The sequence below is a fragment of the Helianthus annuus genome, chromosome 10, assembly GCF_002127325.2.
Source record: "Helianthus annuus cultivar XRQ/B chromosome 10, HanXRQr2.0-SUNRISE, whole genome shotgun sequence".
Classification (NCBI taxonomy): domain Eukaryota; kingdom Viridiplantae; phylum Streptophyta; class Magnoliopsida; order Asterales; family Asteraceae; genus Helianthus; species Helianthus annuus.
The window spans coordinates 172,412,522-172,427,456 of NC_035442.2; the positions used below are offsets into that span (position 1 = coordinate 172,412,522).

The following is a 14,935-nucleotide window of genomic DNA, read 5'->3' on the forward strand; positions in this document are numbered from 1 at the left end:
GTTAACTGAATGGTTAAGTGTTAAATCAGTAAAAGTTCTTAATTATTAAGTATTGAATCAATAAGAGGTCTGAATCATTAAGAGCTACTATAATACTTAACCGTTATAAGCAAATGTCTGACCAATTCAGATTAGAGGTCTTAATCATTCAGACTCAGTATAGTGCTTAACCATTCAGGGGTAAATGTCTGAACTATTCAGACATCTGCTCGTGAAACAAACAGTCTGAACCATTAAGTGTTAAACCAGTAAGATGTATTAACCATTAAAAGACTCATTAAGAGGTAAACAAATAGCCCCTTAGGCTTTTAATATAACTAGTGGTAGAAATACGATTCGAAGCGAAACAGGTTTAGTATTGAAATTTTTTGAAATGTTTTAGTTTGGTATCCAAACTGACGGTTTTCCATCGGTTCTACCTCCTCACATCAAAATTGATCGAACTGGTTTGGGGAGAAACTGGTTCCCGAACTGATGTGAAAAAAAACTGGTTGCCGTTGGAACGCTTTTTACTGTTAGAAAACGGTGTTGGGACCATTTTTTTTTCTTCCCTAATTCACCATATTGCCCCACCCCCTAAGTTGGTATAAATAGGTATATGATGTTTTGGGTTGATCACCACACTTGAAAACGCAAAAAAGGAACTGAAAAACACAAAAAACTGCTATCGTATACACTCATTTTTTCTTGTGTGTTTTACTTGTTTGTTAGTTCTTTAATTCACTTACTACTCCACTTTATGGCTTCATCACAACCATCTGGTTAATGCCCAAGGTTTCACAAGTGAACCGGTCGTTCGTTGTTGGAGTTCTAGAAACGACACGAAACAGATTGCTTTCTGGTGAAGAAAATGGGTAGTTCGACTTATGTTTGCTATCGAATGGCCATCAAAAGGCACGTTGTAGAAGGTGTGTTGGTTTTCTCGAACCCAACTTAAACTTCACCATGATAAATCATATGACGAAATAGTGTAAGTGAATAAAAGATATTCCGGTGGAAAGTAGTGGTCAAACTTCGATTGATCCTCAAGGTGGGATTTTTCATTACGACTATAACAAGGTTCAAGACCAAATGGCGAAATTCGTGATTCAATAAGGTTTGGCGGTCTCCAACTTCGACAACCTTTACTTGACAAAAATGATTCGAGACATGCTCTAACCTCGTTACAAACATGTAAGTCATATTACTCTAAAGTGCCATTGTATGAAATTATTGAAACAAGCTAAAAGAACTTTAATCGATATTTTAAAAACTTACAAACCGATATGAACTTAACCACCAATGTTTAGTCGGCTCCATATGATTACCGGAATTGTATCTTTGCATCACCGTACATTGGGTAGATCCAGATATGTGGCAAATAATGAAACATACTATTGCGGTTGACTTGTTTGAGTATCCGTATATCGGAGAAAATATTTTTTAAGTTTTAGACAATGTAATACAAACTTAAAATTTAGAAAACAAAATATTTTCAGTGTCGTTCCACAACGCGTCAAACAGTAATATCACAGTTGAAAATTTTAAAATAAAATATAACCCGATTTGTAATGGAGTTTTTTTCCATACACGATGTATCGCACATATTATTAATTTAGTTGTGCAAGACGGTCTCTCTGTTTGCGTTGTCGAAAATTTCAAAAATTCTTTTGGATTTATTTACGTAATGTTTTTAAATCAAGTTGGGAAAGATACAGGCAATATAAAAAATATTGTAAGGATGCAAAAATAAAAACTTTTTAGGCTCGAACCGAGACATGCCTACTAGGTGGAATTCCACATGTAAAATGTTTGAAAGTGTTTTAAAACAAACATCAACTTTACAACCTTTTCATAATCGGATGGCTTCCTGTGGTCAAGTTCAACTGTTTCCCGAAGAGGGTTGGGCTTGTATCGAAAATCTTTTCGATTTCCTTGCGGTTTTAAATAACGTAACTAAAATATTATTGGGGTTTATTATCTCACGTGTTTAGAATTAATGCAAGAATTATATTTGATACTAGTATTAAGCCCCTGCGTTACAGCGGTTGTTATAAAACTGTGTTAAGTAGTAGCAAGACTATACCATTGTCAGCGACCATCAACACCGGAAAGCTCGTAAAAACAAAATAAATAAAAACGAGAAAAAAAATAACGCCGAGCGAAAGACGTAAAATCTTTGAATCACGCACGCTCGTTGCTGAGTAATTAAACCGAAACGTAAAATATAGAAAAAATAACTAAGTCCATCTAGGACCCGCGTGTTGGACAAACTTGTCAAACGCAAAAAATAGATGTGACGCGACAGACTAGTCAAACGGGAAACAATATACAAAAAAAATGTTGAACCCCACACGCACGTTGCGGTGTGTTAACTCACAAAATTTAGAACGAAACGAAAACCTTGGGAAAGATGAAAAGTATGGTGGACCAAAATTGAAAATAAAAAAGAGATGTGATTAAATTTGAAAAGATGAAAAACTTTGGGTTAAAAGTAAAAAAACAAAGGGTTTAAATTGCAAAATTGAAGTTATTTATTAATTTTAGATAAAAATAAGGATAAAAATAAGTGATAACTATATATTAGTTATTAATTAATATTAATATTAAAAAAAATTTATTAAACAAATATAAATAAAATTTATTAGGTTGAATAAGAGAATAACACGTGCCATTATTTGAACTCTTTTATTATAAGTTAGATTAGATTTCAAACAATGTACGTGGAGAAAAATGATTTATTTAAGTAAATAATATCTCCCATGAAAGAAACTTTTTTAAACTATTTTGAAGTAATACCACCCATTTTTATGTGCATCCTTACTTATTAAACTATTTTGAAGAAATACCACTCATTTTTATGTGCACCTTTACTTAAATGTTGTACCCTAATCGATAAAATACATATGAGTTTACGTTTTTACGAAAGTAAACCAAATTAGGCAATCATCACAAAAAATAATTTTGACAAACAATATAAGGCATTGTATGATACTTATTTAGGCTGTGGGGAATGGGTTGTTTTATAGGACGGGATGCCAGGCAACGCTGGCTAACCACACCGTGCCAGTGTTGGCCATGATGTTGCCCCACTAGCGTCGCTTTTAAGCCTGCCGTGGGGCGAGGGGGGGGGAGAGCTGACTGTTGGTTCAGTTCTGTTTATACATAAAGGAAAACATATAAATCATACCTGTCACAGCAGATAGTGCAGAGGAGAATCCAGTAATGGAGTTCGACATGCCTGTCATCTTGATCTGGTTCCTCCTTAGGGTGCTGACTGATGATGGGGACTTAGAGAACCGAAAAGGGGTATCGGTTATGGAGAGGAGGTTTCGTGATGATGTTGTGGCTAATGGGGTGTGTGAATTGTGTAACTGAGTAACCCCTAAACCTCCACATAACTCTCCTTATATAAGCACCCAGGAGGAAACCTAATTAGTTACTAAGGGTAATATGGTCCATCAACAATTACCAACTAATTAAATAATAGGTTATTATATATTTTGATCTCTATAATGTAAATGATTAAGATGGCTACAGATTAAATATTAATACGTAATATATTTAATCTTACATTCTCCCACTTAGCCGAGTAATCATTTACTATGAGTATTAGATAAGCCTGATCAGGAGTTAACACTCATTTTAGCCTTAAACAAGTAATATAGCAGAAAAATACAGCCGTTGAATCATTATGCGACTCAGGACCCCCATTAATCATACTATAGCCTTAATTTAAAACCTAATCGTCATGATCAAAATACGCGTAAGCCCTTTGTTTGATTTGTAACTTTTTATTTGTCTATATGCCATTATACCGGTTGAACATATTCTAATAGACATACAAAATCAAACTTGAGGAAAATTAACTAATATTTAGTCATTCATAGTACGATATGCAATTGCGCATGACTATTAATTAATACCAGTATATGAGCTCTCTTAATAAGACTTATGGGTAATAGCCCTTCAGTTATAGGATCCTTAAGCATATCATGAATGTATTCGATACAAAACTTAGTTTCCTCAATTCGTTCATAAACGAATAATTAATTGCGTATCGAAACTTAATGCAGCACCTCTTGAACTGTTACTGTTCAAGGAGTTATGGTAGCTGACTTTATCACACTAATTCTTCAAAACATTATATGGAGTTAATAAACTTATGAGTCCACTGATTAAATTTCCAACAACATTTAGTGACCATGTTGTGTCGTTATAACTCAGGTTGTTTAATATCAGTGCATTATGACTCCTCCATGAAATAGGTTTTGTCTGCTGACATAAAGATATACCCGAAACTGCATTTTATAATCTTCGAATATCTCAAAGTTAGAGTAATAAACCGGTTTTAATTCTCACTTCTTCTTTAAATTGTAGTCTCTCGTTTCTTTTAAAGATATTGTAATACTCCATTAGATGCTACACATTAATCTAGACATATCTAGTGTGTTGCAATATGAGTAATATCCAAACGAGTATAGACTTAAACTTACATAAGGCTTCTAATTAATGAAGCGTAAATAAATAATCTCATTTATCCTATTGTCCTCTAAAGGAGAGCAATATTGATTGTTACATATGTAAGGACCCATTTAATGTTAAACTTATGGAACGAAACTAATATCCCATTGGGTCTATCTCAGTATGTTATGATATCAATCACGTAAGAGATATCTCTGGGTTTTATTATATCAAAGTTTGTGTTAACAATGCTTTGACTTATGTAACATATGCTTGTCAAAGAATGTCATCTATATATAGACAAGTTTATTTTAGTTGCTCCCACTCATCTTGAGGTAGGTACATTAATCCACTTGATTCTTGATGAAAATAATTACGTTAGCTTTTCATCACATTATGATGTTTGCATTAACCCATACATGGATATTATTGGCTTACAAGTAAAGTGTTCTTTAACCTTCAGTTTGAAACTTTAGGTTGTTATCTAATGAACATGTAAATGTGTCAGCCATTTATTAGGGAAAACGTTTTAATGTTCGTCTAATGTAGCTTAAAACTATTATAAGCTACTAGAATAGTGATGATCCTCAAAGAAATCTTTTGTTAGATATGCAATAAAGATTCTTTAATAATTTATCTCTTCCTGAGTACAACCTTTGACAACCAATCATGCTTTTTAGTGTCTTAACACTTATATTAGGATTTGGTTTAGTCATGAACACTCTAAGGTAATTCAATCAAATCCCAAATGTTACACAAACACATAAAATCAGTTTTACTAGAAAACTGTTTTATTCCATTCATATGATTGATTTACACTAATGGCTTAATTTGAAGAGATAGGATCATTAAACATTTCCAAAATCCATTTCAACTTCAATTAGGGAGGTTATGTAATCATCAAAGTTAGTAGGCTTTTAAACCTAGATGACCTCCTGAGTTGATTATTGGGTTCATTAGAAGTTTCAATTTTATGGATTAGCTCTTGGTTAGGTTGCTATCATTTTCATTCTAAGTTTGTAAGAGTTGGTGCAGTATAGTGTACAAGAGGTGTAATCGGAGTTAAATTCGGAGTGAATTTAATGACACTCTTCCCCCCGCCTCTTGTATTCCTTGCAAGTCATAATAAGGACTTTGACTGCTCCCACTAACCTTAGAAATCTTTAGGAACTCAGCATGCTTAGGGTCAATACTTAACGACCAACAAATTCTAATAGAGAAAACAAATTAATGACATTAGTCGTTGTAGTTTCTCTTGTTGAGGATTATGTTAGTTTAGGTAAGAAATCTAAGTGCGCCCACAATTAAGCAACAATGAAACTTTTGTAAGAGTAGCATTAGATTTAAGGAGATAAGGTTTGATTGAACAGTGTCGTGATGGAACGATGTCTTGTACAAGAGGTGGAAATTTAAAATTTTCAATCCCCCATCTCTTGCAACTATTGCAAGTTATTATTAAGACACTTAATGCTCCCACTGATCTTTAATATCTCTAGAATGCTACAAGAGAAGTTTCAATGAGCTACGTGACGTGGGAACCTATCACATATACGTTAGACTTTATTTGATTTCTTTAATGTCCAGATATCATAAGAAACTTTAAGGACATATTTAATAGAAATCTGATTAACTACATATATGAATAGAGTTCTTCTAAGACCGTAGGCCATATGCGACAAAATTTAGATACAAGTTGATAGTCTTTCAAATGATAAATGAATTATGTCTGAATATTCCATTTGGAATAAGTTCCACGAATGTCAATGAATGACTTATGATGGACCCATACTTATTCCTTAAGCCAAGTAATATTTAGGGCTGTAACGTCATGATTTAGAATCACTGAAAATGAGATTAGATGAAAAAAAAATCATCCTCATTAACCATGTTATGATTTCTCATGAATTTTGGTTCTAATGGATGAAATTTATAAGTCTCATTTTCCTTTTGTCAAATTCTCATTTGCATGATGACAAAAGTTGTGAAAAAGTAAGGTATCATCTAGTTTCATCATAGTAATGTTTCTATCTAGATATTTAGAACAAATAAGATAAGAGTTTGAGATAAGTGTGACTTTATGTTGACTATGCAAACCTCACAACCTTCATAACATTGCTTAATTATGATACTATATTCTGATTAATCAGAATATATAAGGTATCGAAAAGCGTTGTTGGAAGACTGTTCATTATGGTTCTTATAGTCTTAACATTTAATTTTGTCACTAACTCTCATGTTAGTTATTTGTCGAGTTCTGGTAAGGAAACGTATGGAACTAGAGTCAACTAATCATGTGTTAATTGGAATATTAAAATTATCAGACTTAAATATCATTAGTAAGTTACTATCTAATTAATTTATCCAACTGTTCTTTAGAATAATGGATAGTCTCGTTGCTTATGCCTAGTCTAATGACATAATTATGCAGTGAGATTTTCCCTTGAAGAACCTTAACGTTGGGATTAGCACTTGTAATTTGTCTATGGACTTTAGAACAATCCTCTCTTAAGGTTTTCGTGGTTGTAAGGTGAATAACATCTTATTTTCCAGTTTCAAACATTTATTTCTATGTACATATGTTGCTTATCAACACACTCGTTATACTTTGGTACTTTTGAGTGTTATAGCTGATTTATAATGCATCAAATTGTACAAAAGAAAAACTTAGTATGTAATGTACTGGAAAATATACTTATTTCCATGCGTAAGCCCTTAACTTTACGGGTCATGGTATTGTACATTATAATATATTCACATATACCACTTAACCTTATAATTTATAATTTAAATGAAGACATGCACCTTAGGAGTTCTTGTGATTATTCCACAATTATAGATTAGTCTTAGGAAAGACTTAATCTGGAATAACTTTAGTGATAGCAATTATGTTAGAGAGTTCTTGATTATCATAAGAGACATCATGTTCGATTTATCCTAATCATCATGCTCTACTTTTCTTCCGTAGTGCCTTATCAGAAGAGAGCAATAAGGTTATCGTGTCTTAAGAGATAATCAAGGATTTAATTTAAGAGCTAATTCTTATAGAAACTTTAAATAAAGCAAAACATTTTAGGCTTAGGAATTAGAGTGGATGAGATATAGATTTATAGAAGAAAATTATAGTGAGTAAAAATATGGGTACTAAGAATAAGGCAGACAAAATGATCACAAAATTAATTGAGGATCATTAATATAAGGATCATTATGTGAAGAGGTTGTGATATGTCTATTACTAACATCAAAATAATAGACTACTTAAAATTCTACTTAAACGAAGACAAAACAGCTTTGGCCAGAAGTGTAATCATTTAAGCATATGTGCAAAGTGGTTGTAACAAATCAGCTTTGGCCAGAAATTGAGACAAACACTTTAGTTATGCACTTGTTGAGTATGCCATCTATGAATGAATTAGATCAGCTTTGGCCAGAAATTAAGACATTCATGTTTATGATGCACACACAACATAGCTTTCGTAATACTTGGATGATAAGTAGATGCATCAAGTCAGCTTTGGCCAGAAATGATGCATCAGAAGCTCATTCAAGTAAAGCCATTTTGGTTTTGTAAAACATTATTTGATCCTCATTAATTAACTAAATAATTACAAAAACCAATCATTTAATAGCAAACCACCCGTTAGCGCGGATCGAACTCATTTAAACAGCTTAAAATAATGAGATTGCGAGTCGCAACCACGATCTCGACTAATGACGTTATGGTTGCGAGTCGCAACTACGGTCTCGACTAATCACGTTATGGTTGCGATTCGCAACCTCATGGTCTCGAGTGATGACGTAATGGTTGCGAGTAGCGACCTCATGGTTGCGAGTGATGACGTGATGGTTGCGAGTAGCAACCTCATGGTTGCGAGTGATGACGTTATGGTTGCGAGTAGCAACCTCATGGTTGCGAGTAGCAACCTCATGGTCTCGAGTAGCAACCTCGCTAACAGCTGTTAATTGTGATATCATAACCGAAAATTCGAAAATTGAGAATTGTGATATAGTTTCCAATTATAACATTGATCTATTTTATCATAAAATTTCGAAAACATAATCTGTTTATCCTTTTAACAGATTTCGAAAAAAAACTTAATAGACAAAATTAGATCAAAATTAGGGAAACATTTAACAATTCAAATCACATTCCAAATCATAAAGGAAAATTCGAATTTTGACTAAGAACATGATGAACCCTAAATAAAAATTACTCAAACATTCATCCGAAATCTCTGAAATATTATTACACATTTAAACATATTGATTTCGGAACAGTAAAACTTCATGAACATATTCATCCGAGATCCATGATTCATGATTCAGATCCGAGATGACATAATTCAGATCCGAGATGATATTTCGGATGATGATGACGAAAAATATTATGGTTTTATAATTCTGTTTTCCAGATTTATTCCAGATTTCGGATACAAAAAAACAGAACCGACTAATCAACATATGCTCTGATACCACATGTTGGTTCAGTTCTGTTTATACATAAAGGAAAACATATAAATCATACCTGTCACAGCAGATAGTGCAGAGGAGAATCCAGTAATGGAGTTCGACATGCCTGTCATCTTGATCTGGTTCCTCCTTAGGGTGCTGACTGATGATGGGGACTTAGAGAACCGAAAAGGGGTATCGGTTATGGAGAGGAGGTTTCGTGATGATGTTGTGGCTAATGGGGTGTGTGAATTGTGTAACTGAGTAACCCCTAAACCTCCACATAACTCTCCTTATATAAGCACCCAGGAGGAAACCTAATTAGTTACTAAGGGTAATATGGTCCATCAACAATTACCAACTAATTAAATAATAGGTTATTATATATTTTGATCTCTATAATGTAAATGATTAAGATGGCTACAGATTAAATATTAATACGTAATATATTTAATCTTACACTGACTTGGCTGGCTAGTATTGACTGGTGGCATATGATCGTTGGGCTAACCGTTTGGCATAGTCGTTGGCCAACAGCTATTTAAAAAACATTCTTTTATTTATAATCTATATATATCAAACAATATTTACCATTTTTATTATCAAAAAAATTCCAAAACCACTACCAACCTCCAAAAAAATATATACAATGGATTCTTCAAGTTCAAGCGATTCGTATGATAGATTTGTTTTGTCATCCTCGTCCGACGACGGAGCGGAAATACTATTATCAACAGTGGCGACGGTCGTGAAAGCTATTGTTGAAGATTCAGATGAAGGGACTTCCCAACCCCAACCCAAACGGAGGAAGTACATAGTTTGTGAATGGGAAACCGCAAACGATTTGCTGGTAAGAGATTATTTCTCACCCCAACCAACGTATGATGAAAACATGTTTAGGCGTCGTTTTCATATGAGTAAAACCACTAAAACACAGGGACTCAAAAAGTAATTTACTCATATATTTTTAAGAATATCAAAGGATTTAGAGAATAATTATCTTTATTTCCAACAAAGACCCGATGTGCGTGGTAAGATCGGATTTACCACGCAAAACCAAAATCTAATCGAGTCAAGACAAATAAATTCAAACCTTCGAGCTGACTGGTAGAACATGTTTCGACACTTTCTAGATTCGACTCCATTGAAGATGAAGATGAAGATGATTGATTGATTTTTTTTGTTGTAATGTATTATTTTATTGTAGTTATTCAAAATTACTTTATTAAATTCTATGGTTAATATAAAAAACAAAAAAAAAATCTATCCACATGGCACCCCACGCCACTAACCCACGCTCCTTCCACACCCCACTTTTTTGGGTGTGGACTGGTGGAGCCCACAAGTGTCACATGTCGAGCAAATCCTCCAACCCAAACCCCCAACCCCACAGCCTTGGAGAGACATGGCCTAACATACACACACATGGGATGAATGCAATTGGGTTCAAGGGGCAACTCGACCCGGGGTATGTAACGCCCAAATTTCATATTCCGAAAATGACTATTATCATACTATTATTTAACAAAATTCGGGCATGACCCGTTCGTAATAAGAACAATTCCCAGTAAGACTAACGTGTAATAACTTAAAATATGACACAGCGGAAAATAAGAGCCCAAAAATTTCGTTCTTTACTAGACATAATACTTACAGGAAGGTTCCAAGACAAAAATTCATACACTCATTAAAAAGGAATTTACCACTTCCCATTATATTAATACTTCAAGACCTATATTTTTTTTTGTCAAATTATATGACTGATCCTTCCCGTACAACCCTCGCTCTTGACTCGATCTTCAAACCTTCTTTTCTTCGTAATGATGCTAAGTCCACGCCACCTGCATTCACCATATACATATACATCGGTTAGATACAATGACATCATTCCTAAACTAGACCTACGTAATCAATAGCCAGTCCGCGTTCCTTCTTCCCATACTAATCCCCACGAATAAGCTTTCCGTGTACATTCGTGCATTCCAAATTCTTTAACCCTGATAACGACGTTAAAAGAATACCTGCATTCTCATTTCATACTCAAGACAATGGTTTAGTAACTTATTACTTCAACTGATTTAAACTGTATAAACACATACACGAGGTTAGTTCGCTAATAAGCAATAAATCCTATTTCAATCACATTCCTATGCATGGGACTTAATACTCAATTTGACAACCCGTCCCCAAATCCTTTAATCTACTCGCATTCTCGCTTCGACTACCGGCTTGTGTGTTTAATGTTTCTTTACCCGTAACCCCGGGCTTAGCACTTATGGAATTGTGCACCCATTTACCCGGTTTGCACCTATTATTGCTCAACCCGTTGATTTGTCTATCATAAATCCTTATTATAGACAAATCAAACATTTTTACATCTCGAACTTTCATATATCATCAATATATAAGATTTACGTATTAACAATTAACAACAACAAAACGTTTCGTCGCGTACCTGGCTCGAGTCAACGCATAGACCCGTTTTTATACCTCGCTTTATTAGCCGAAACTTTATGGCGACACAATTATCCAAATTGCTATTCGTTCCTATGAACAAGTGACTTGCCAACCAAACATTAGTCGAATTTGTCAAATGGTATTATTACTACCATTTGGCCCGTGTGGTCTAACTGACCAAATATTGATGTTTACAAAATATTTTAATTTCAAATTCACGCATACGACTCATTTCGGATTTTACCCCGCTATTTCTTTTATTAGTTACACTATAAGGTAACCTTAACGAAAACTCATTAAAACTTAGTCATTCATGACTAAATTACCAATTTGCCCTTTTTACTATTAATCATGGTTTTTATCGATTATATCTATTCCGACATGTACCATATCGCGTCGGAAACCACATTTCGATTTTATCATATTTATAGTTCATAAAAACAAATTCATATTCTACAAAAGATGTAAGCTTACTTACTTTGTGTCCATTAAAGCTTCTTTGCGTACTTGACCCGTTTAACCCATTCTTCTCCAAGATCCCATATAGCTTGTCAAGAGTCGAGCTATTACATCATATCCATAAGATGATTAGTTTAGCCATCTAATATCATAAAAACTAGACTTTATGGATTTTATTACCACATTTATCAAGATACTAGTTTTGGGTCAGCTTGACTTTTAGAAGTCACACCACTTATAGATAAGTATATCTTTCAACTATTACATACAAACACTTTAAACACACCTTAACAACTGTAAACCCGAAGCAATATTTAGTGTTTAGTAAATTGGTAACTAGAAAATCATATTTTTAAGTTCATAAAACACATTATTTTCATTGTTGCATTTTTCACGCAGCAGCTGTTCGGGGTCCCTTTCCCCCTTTTTAATCACATAATCTGACTTCGACTTTCAAATAAGAATTGTGCTTCATTTAAATATCTTTCCAAGCATATAAAGAACACCTCCATACGATTTTTCTATGATTTTATACGATTTTTGAAAGATCAGGTCAGAAACTAAATTATGTGTAAACAGCTTGCTGTCAAAACGAATTTACTAACTTTTCATGCTGTTTTGACCCACTAAATCTCATAACCAGCCTCTTATGACCAAATATGAAATGTAATATGCGAAACGAAATTTTCAACGATATAAGGCTCGTTGTCTAACTCCTAATAACGAAGGAGATATGACATTTACAAGATGACTATCTAAGGCTGTCAAAAGTGACGAATTTACTAACTTTTCATGCTGTTTTGACCCACTAAATCTCATAACTAGCCTCTTATGACCAAATATGAAATGTAATATGCGAAACGACCTTTTCAACGATATAAGGCTCGTTGTCTAACTCCTAATAACGAAGGAGATACGGCATTTACAAGATGACTATCTAAGGCTGTCAAAAGTGACGAATTTACTAACTTTACATGCTGTTTTGACCCACTAAATCTCATAACCAGCCTCTTATGACCAAATATGAAATGTAATATGCGAAACGACCTTTTCAACGATATAAGGCTCGTTGTCTAACTCCTAATAACGAATGAGATACGGCATTTACAAGATGACTATCTAAGGCTGTCAAAAGTGACGAATTTACTAATTTTTTAACACAAACTTGAATCAATTCAAGTTTCATGTAGGCATTTTATCAAACACTTAATGTGCAACCATTTAACACATGATTCTTTAACATGTCAAGATGGTTCTTAACCCTTTAAAACTTGTAGTTTTCACTAGGATTTTCACCAAGTCTAAGCACCCTAGTAATTATTATCATCAATTGACATCAACTAACATAGATTCAAGCTAGGAACAAGTACATCAAACAAGGATTTGGACATGGGTAGAACACCCAAGTCGCCACCTTCACTCACCATTATGGGTTTCACCTTGAATCACCAAATTACTTGAACTTATTCATAAAACATAACCTAAATGGTGATTTTAACACCTCTACATTCACAATTTCATACAATTTCGTAGTTTGATCATAGTCTCACTTCATACCAAATCATAAAATTAACTTCTACAACTTACCTCATGTGTAGAAAGTCTAGATGATTAAGAATCTAGGTCCATGTATCCGATTAGAGCCAGTTTCCCCTTTCAATTTGAAGGTTTATCTTGAATTAGGGTTTGTACCCCTTTCTGCCTCTTCTCCTGTGCGATCGTACGCACCCCCAAACACACTCAGTGTGTGTTTTTGAGTTTTTATTTTTATTTTATATTTCATCTTTCCATCTTTTCCAAATCAACCCCTCAAGTTTGTCATTTGTTCATAATTAACTTAATTTCCTATCCTTATTTTTTTTAACCAAGCATATAACTAGGTTTAATAACCTAGTTATTTCATTTCCTTATTTTAAACGTGGTATATACTAGTAACTGAATAATTCGAGTTTTTGGGGTGTTACAAATCTACCCCTCTTAAAGAAGGTTTCGTCCTCGAAACCTCTTTCATTTCTTCTATAACCCGTCTAGTCTTACTCTTCGTTCGTTCATTCATTCAGGTTACATTGGATGACTTACATAAGTATGTTGTGAGGAATTGACGTTTGTGACACATCCCATATTCCATAATTTGAAACTAAAATCCTTTCTAGGTTCTTTCATGTCCCTATGTGAAGTGAGCGTATAATAGTACGCATTACCGTAAACATCCAAGTATCAACATTCTAACATAACTATCATTTTTATATCTCATTATCCGTACTTGTCATGAGGATCAATCATTAATCTACATTTCTACCACCACTTGAACTACTTACAACCTTATGTCTAACCTTATATTTAATCTTTCACATTACTTCCTTATACTAACCCGGCATGTCGTGCAAAGAGCAACATATGAGCATTAATCAACTAGTTCCAAGTTTTCATTCAGGGTCCTTAAATCTTCCTCTTATTGACATAAATACTTTCTAAAGATGACCATTGCTAGTCGGTTATTGTCACACCCCGATTTCCACGTGTCTCACCGGTGGGCCCGGTGGGGGATTACCGTGACGATGTTGGCAACAATATAGTCAAACCACACAATTATATAATGCACAGCGGAAGCATAAAATAAATATATAAACTTCAACCTTTGATCGTAATATCAAAATGTATTACAAGGGTTGAATATATCCACAGTGGATCGTAAATAAAAGTAAAGTATTGTTCCATTAGATACTGCAATCAAGCTTGCGAGGCTTATCCCGACGCTAGGGAGCTAATACCAGCCAATTACGTTTAGGTACCTGCACTTAATCTTTTTGGGGAAAATACGTCAGTTTACACTGGTAAATACATTCAACTGACACATTTGAAAATGTTTATTAAAATTGATTTGAATGCACAAGGCACAAACTCTTTTATAACTTGGGAAAATTCATAATGATCTTGTGAACGTTTTACATGTTCTTTTATGCGTTCAGTAGCCCGGGTCGTGCCGGGTTAAAGATTTATAGACACACCACGTTTGCGTAAAACCGTAGTACAGAAACCAACGGCTACGTCTTTTAGTTTTAATGTCGACACTTTATACCGGGTGTACGCCTACACCGGGATGTCGATGGTCGTGGCCATTTCGTAAAAT

The 14,935-nt window shown here is 34.1% G+C and overlaps 1 long non-coding RNA gene across 1 annotated transcript; it reads right to left on the minus strand.

Annotated features, from left to right (window-relative positions):
* Window positions 1-10,500: 10,500 nt before the first annotated feature.
* Window positions 10,501-14,296, minus strand: LOC110886596. The gene is made up of 2 exons (XR_004869949.1): window positions 13,393-14,296; window positions 10,501-11,909 (listed from the first exon to the last, which is right to left on the minus strand). It is a non-coding gene; the product is annotated as an uncharacterized LOC110886596 (long non-coding RNA).
* Between the last annotated feature and the right edge of the window lie 639 nt (window positions 14,297-14,935).